General features: G+C 37.0%; 1 long non-coding RNA gene across 1 annotated transcript in view; it reads right to left on the reverse strand.

The window, feature by feature from the left end:
* The window catches only part of LOC107834947 (uncharacterized), an 11,056-nt gene extending 5,510 nt beyond the window's left edge, over positions 1 to 5,546 (reverse strand). Inside the window, exon 1 of the long non-coding RNA XR_001660784.1 lies at positions 5,356 to 5,546. This is a non-coding gene — a long non-coding RNA (uncharacterized LOC107834947). The remainder of the gene's footprint in view (positions 1 to 5,355) is intronic.
* Between the last annotated feature and the right edge of the window lie 1,196 nt (positions 5,547 to 6,742).

Here is a 6,742-nt window from a genome sequence, read left to right on the forward strand (position 1 = left end):
AGAGGAAACCACTGCGCATGTCCTGGAGCGCCGCGCGCGAGTGAAAGGTGGGGAGGGGAGGAGGAAGGAGAGTGAAAGGTGGGGAGGGGAGGAGGGAGTAACAGAAACACGTAGTTTCTTGGATTTTAATCGGTGCGTTTTGCATCCACTGAAAACAAAGATGTTAACAAATAAAGTGGACAGTATGCTGCATGTTTAGTGATATTTTCACAGTTGCGGTCTTGACTGGTCTTGAAATAAAATGCCGAGTCCTCAGAGCCCGAGACCGAGACAAGACCGAGACCAAATGCGGTCGAGTCCGAGACGAGACCATCAAAAATGGTCTTAAGACCAAGACCAACTTCGAGTACCACAACACTGCTGCCAACAAAACTTGGTAATTTTTAATGGTTTTTCCTGAATTATTGCATTGTGTGATGCCACATTTTCTCACCTTAGTTTATTTACAGCACATTCATGGTCTACTGCCTTTGCACTCTGACCTCTATGTGATAACCAGGATAAGTTTAACGGTGGGAGTGAAGGCTCCATGCAGCAGGGTGTTAGAACTCTGCAGTTTACAGAAATATTTTGTTTGTCTGAATGATTATCACTCTGTTTGTCCCACATCTGGCTAATGTGTTTCTCTCCTCCAGCATGACAACAATTGAAAAAGGATAAAGGTACGGTAATAATTGTTAATTTCCTGATTTACACAAGCACAACCGACCACGCTTCAAATAAAAAGGAGGATAGTCTAAATACTATTTGGCTCAAATTACATTTGCTATATACTATGTAATGACTACTATTTCATGTAATGATTTAGGTTTAATTGGACTCCATTTTACATCTCAGGAAGATGTCTTAATGTTTTATCATGATTAATAAAATTAAATTGAAGTGTGACTACAATGTATCCAATGAGCATTACTGAACCAAATTATGGGTTTACTGCACATATTTTCAATCGACTATTCAGTTCATTCACTGAGGTGTGCAGATTGAACCAGCATCTGGAAACACCCCGTTTTACTTAGATCCAACTGTTACAGTTGGCACTGAAAGACAATTTGGTGTACATGATTTGTGTGTGTTTCTTAGGAGTTTCTGTAAGGAAACACTAAACACTGTTCATGGGATTAATCTATTCAAGCAAATTGTGAGTTAATCTATTGAGAAATTTTCAGTTTTGAGCTAACTATTAGTTTTCAGCAAAATATAAAAGGAGGTTAAATCAAAATTCACTAATGTTATAAGGTGTATTGGCATCCATTAGACATGAGCTAACTAGTCGGATGAGTTTCTAAAGTAATACTGAACATTCTGAATTGAATATTTTAAAATTAACAATGATATCACATGTCAGATTTTACAAAATAGTGTTTCTTAAAACATGGAAGGGATTGTTTGATTGCTGCGTCGCTCTTGCTATTATTCCAAATAATAGGTGGTTTAACCAAGTCATGCAGGAAGGTCTAACCTGAACATTTATATCATTTAATACATTTAGTTGTATCAAATTTCTCCCCAAAAGTGCCAAAAATGTATGGATAAATATGATAAACCCCACAAAAAAGGGTAATTCAGGATCCTATTAAAAAATATATACTTTACAGATGGGTTTTCAAAAGAACAAATTGTTCAAAGGTTAAAATTATTGAACTTTTGGGATTTGAAACCATGAGAATAAAATAAGTCAGTTAAATATGTAGAGACAGGGTGAATTTTATTCTTATAAAACACGCTAATCACCCTGTGAGGATCTAAAATGAAAAGAAAATATGAGGATTCAAATTAAAATTGGTCTAAATTGGCAAATATGGAACTGCTTAAAGGGGGTCAAGAAAAAAATCAAGTTCTATGTGTAATTGTTGATCCAAGGTAATAATGTCTAAACATTTCTCATAATCATAATTTACAGTTTTTGGTTTCAGACAAAATAGGGTCGTCTTTTATTACATGAATGGAAAATATTACAAGGCATCTTGATTTGACACGGATCATTAACTTTTCACACTATTGATGATATTTTACAAGCCTTTAGTATAGCGAGTTAGTTATTGTTAAACGAGGACTATTTGATTGAATTTAATTAAAAAAACAAAGTAAAACATTTATATATGGTTTAAGATTTGTGGTAAAGTTTCTATTAGGGATAAATCTTATATACATTTCAAATTATATTTCTTTGATAAAACATGACTGGGCAGTTTTGCACCTTCATTTCATAATCTGATCCTTTACATGATTTTATATTTGGTGTCTGATTTTGTCTGATCCTCTGAATATGCCAACAGTTAAAACAAGCAAAGTTATTCTTGAAGGTTGAAATGTGTTTCTTGGTTTAAGCATTTTTTTAACTATTCAGAGGAGAACTTAAATAACAGATGTTATTGATATATCGATGTTCTATTGGCCCTGTTTATCTATTTATTTATCTAAGTTTATCTATGAAAAAAGCTCTTCAGCTTCAAGGAACAACCTTTTAAAAAAGAAGAACATTATATGTACTAATCAGATGATGCAGAATCTTAAAGAACCTTCCTTGCTCTCCTCATCACCTGTGGATGCTGCTGTTCCCTGCCTGAGGTCCTCGGCTGTTCAGTGCATCACTCCCAACATAGAGAAGGGCAGCGGTACCAACAGAACCCACCTGCCTATCAGATGGTTCCCCAGAACCGAAAGACGACCGTGGAACTCCGGCTTTCTAGAGTATAAGGGCAGTACTAGTATCTAGTATATAAAAAAAATGTTCCTTTCCTTTAGAATTCATTATATAATCCATTAATTGTACTTTTGTTGTTTTTTTGTGTTGCACAATAAAGCCCAATCCTTTCTGGGTGTGCCGGGATGTGGGACTGTGGCGCCTTCCACGATTGGTGGACCGATTTACAGCTGAAATCGGTCCACCAATGGGGTTTCCCATCAGGCTGCGCCGGCTCTACATCTGGACGCTGATAGGTCTCGCCATAACAAAGACTGATCTGATTTGATTTTATTGATCTCATTGCAATTCAGTCTTACTGCATTTTTATGCTTATTTACTCATTTGATTTTATTAGTATCTTTACATTTCAACTATGCTGCCTTTTATACTCATCTACTCATTTTAGCTTATTAATCTCATATTTCTATCGGACTACATGTCAGGCTGATTTACTCTATTGGTTTGCAATTTTATCATTGTGCTCATTTTATATTCTGTTACCCTTAAATACTCATTACCTCTAAGATTTTCTTAACATTGAATTTCTTAACATTGCAACCTTTCTATGGTTTATTAATTTTTAAATATTATCTTAACATTTTTTTCATTTTTGGTTTATTAACTTTTAAATACCATCTTGACATTTTATTCATTTCACATTTTAACTTTTAAATTATTCTAACATTTTATTAAAATATTGTCCTAACATTTTATCCATTTTACATTTCATTAACTTTTAAATATTCTTTTAACATTTTACTCTTTTATAGTTCATTAACTTTCACATATTATCTTAACATTTAACTATTTTTAAACACTTTAACATCTTAACATTTTATTTCTTTACATACTCGTCGTTGGATTGTAAGGGGACATTGTGATTTGGACCCACCGCCTCGGAGGCGTGGGGTGCCCTTCCTGTTTTTACCTCCACCAAATGCAAGTGAAATGAAATGAAAGAACATCAATGAACATGTGAACATCTGTAAAAGCCTCGGTTGATGTTTCCAGATAGAGACAGTGTCTGCTCCAGGGTTTGTCTCCCTCCTTTGCTTTGGGCTCTTCAGAGACCAACAGGGGGAATGTTGAGACGCTTTACCAGGTCGAGAAACAGTCACACACTGTTAGACGAAGGGCCCATAGTAAAGAGTTACATTTTTGATTCTGTCAGACACCAAGGCTCATTCCTGAGAGAAACAGAAACTTATCAGGCCACAGAGACATGGTGTGATCTCAGGGAGTGTCTTCAGTCCATATCATCAGCTGCCCTCCTCCTTCTCCTGAGACGCTGCACAGGCTTTTTTAGAAACTCTTTGAATGTAATGGTAAAGCGTCTCCTTTCAGCGCTGAAAGTGAATAAAATAAGTAAAGTCTGAATGCTTTTCTTGGCTGATTTTATGCTCATGTGTCAATACAAATTATGATTCATTGATTAGGATTTTCATTCTCAACACAAGTCATCATTTAGTTGTAGATATCTGAAATGTGTATTTCAGATAGTAATTAATTTTAGATATCTTGAACTGAAGTCTCCATACAAGATGCCATCTCGACTAGTCAGAATGTAATTAGACATATCTCAAATAGTTATTTTGTCTAGTCAAAATATAATTAGAGATATCTTAAATCGCTAAAACGTCTAATCACAAAACAATTTGAGATATCTGGAATGTAGTAAAACCGAATTTATGTTTAAATGGCTTGCCATAGAGGAGCTGGACATAGAAGGCAGCTCTCATTAACATAACGATGAACACGGAAAAGTAAAAACAGGAGAGGAGGCAATGACAAAAGAACGAGGGCTTGTATAAAGAAAAGACAAAACAGAATATTTACTTGACAAAAACGCATGTTTAGGGGAAATGAAAAGAAAACGTATACATTTCTTGACGGAAACTCATGTGTAAGGACAAGGAAAAGCTAAATATTAGTGATGGATCCGGCAACACCGATGCGTAGGCGCACGTGTGAAGCCCACAGACCAAAACCCGTGTCGGTGCGCGTATTGGTTTCAGCAAGTCACGTGACAGATACAGTCCACAAGGATCCTCATCCAAACACATTCACTTAAATTTTCACTTTATGGTTCATGTTCACATTTGTTATTGACTGTATATCAAATATATTTTAAATTTAACTGAAGATTTGACATAATACAATATATAATATTCAATAAGATACGAAGACTTAAATCTTACTGTATGGACTAATCAGGGGTGGCCAAGTCCAGTCCTCGAGAGCCACCATCCTGCAAGTTTTAGAAGTATCCTTACTCCAACAGACCGGGATCAGCTCTACAGAGGCCTGATAACGAGCCAGTCATTTGATTCAGGTGTGTTGAAGCAGGGATGCATCTGAAACTTGCAGGATGGCGGCTCTCGAGGACTGGACTTGGCCACCCCTGGACTAGGTCAACAAATTACTTCGTTGCCTGTAGGAATTTTTAATGTCCAGCAGGTGTCAGTATTGAGCGACACAGTATCGACACAGTTTTGCTGTGTCGAAGCGATACATGACGCCTCATCTACCCATCACTACTAAATATATATTTATGCTCTTTTATTTCTCATCATATCAGTTTTAGTCCTCCATAAGTTTCCACTGACTAACAGCCCAAACAACCAGGAGGCTAGCGCTAGCATGCTAGCTCCCAAAGAAACGCTCACCTGTTCCCACTAGTCAAACCGTAATATCAGCAGAAGGTTTTCATCCACAATCACATCTAAAGGCTGAGAGGCAGCAACATGAGCGTCTGACCGAGGCTTAGAAACGCCTTGAGTCCGACATGCGCAGCGACAGACACCGGCTCCCAGCTGGACTGGTGAGGCGCAGCCATTAGAGTTAAGACGCTGACGTACGGCTGGTCATGTGACGCTAAAATCACGCGAGAACAGACACTGAACGGGGTTTGCTCTCGTTTGGTTTATTTTTGTGCTTAAAACAAATTAAGGAAATGAGGACTTTTATCAAATAAATCTTTAAATTAAAATAAATAAAAGTGAATCTAACAGAAATGGAAAAAATTACCCTGGTTACAAAAAGAACTTGATTATAAGAAATGCTAATATACTCTCATAATATGATATAGTGTAATTTAATATAATACATTATAATATAATATGCTATTAGTTTCCTGCCAGGATTTTTATTTCTGTCTTTATTTCTATTTTATTCTGAGCTCAATGAGACAAGTAGCTGCGATCAGAGGAAGGTTAGCAGATATAATATTAATTTTATTTTGGCTCTAGTGACCTTTATTTGATAGTTAATTGACAGGAAAGTGGATAATGAGAGAAGGGGGAAGACATGCAGCAAAAATCTCCAATGCTGGGAATCGAACCTGTGACAGCTGCATCAAGGACTAAGGTCTCCAACTGTGGGTTGCTTAACCCCTGTACCACCACAGAGCACTCAACAGATACAATGTTAATAACAATAATAATACCAATAAGAGGAAATAAATGGGTTAATGAACTGAGACAAAATGAAACAGAAAACTGAAAATAATTTCAAAGAAATTAAAGAAGAAAAAGAAAATAAAGATCAGCTGATCCTGTTTTCCTGTTGAATTAGTTTGACGTTTTTTTTACAGGATAATTCAGCTGAAAGTCGGTTTTGTTGATAAATTCAGACTTGATTCAAAGTAAACGAGTTTAACCGACAAAACACACCTGAACTTCAATCATCTAAACACTCCTAAATTATTAATCATAGTTATTAATAATTACATAAACCAAAGATGGATGCAAATTCTGATTCCCAACAGATGTGAGCACTCATCACACACACACACACACACACACACACACACACACACACACACAGGGGAGCCAGCGGCCGGGTCAGCTGGCAGCTCAGCTCCAGCTTTGGCTTCATCAGCACCGTTTGCACAGTCATGGTGTTGGCAGGTCACCCCCACACACACACACATACACACTCGCAGCAGCAGCTAGTTTAATCCTCCTGGATCCAGGTTACACACCTACAATACAAGCTGTGCTGGAGCTCATGGGGTGACGGGGACTTTAGGGAGGTGGAGGGATGCGGGGGATC

This window comes from Poecilia formosa, unplaced genomic scaffold (genome assembly GCF_000485575.1).
Source record: "Poecilia formosa unplaced genomic scaffold, Poecilia_formosa-5.1.2 Scaffold864, whole genome shotgun sequence".
Taxonomy (NCBI): domain Eukaryota; kingdom Metazoa; phylum Chordata; class Actinopteri; order Cyprinodontiformes; family Poeciliidae; genus Poecilia; species Poecilia formosa.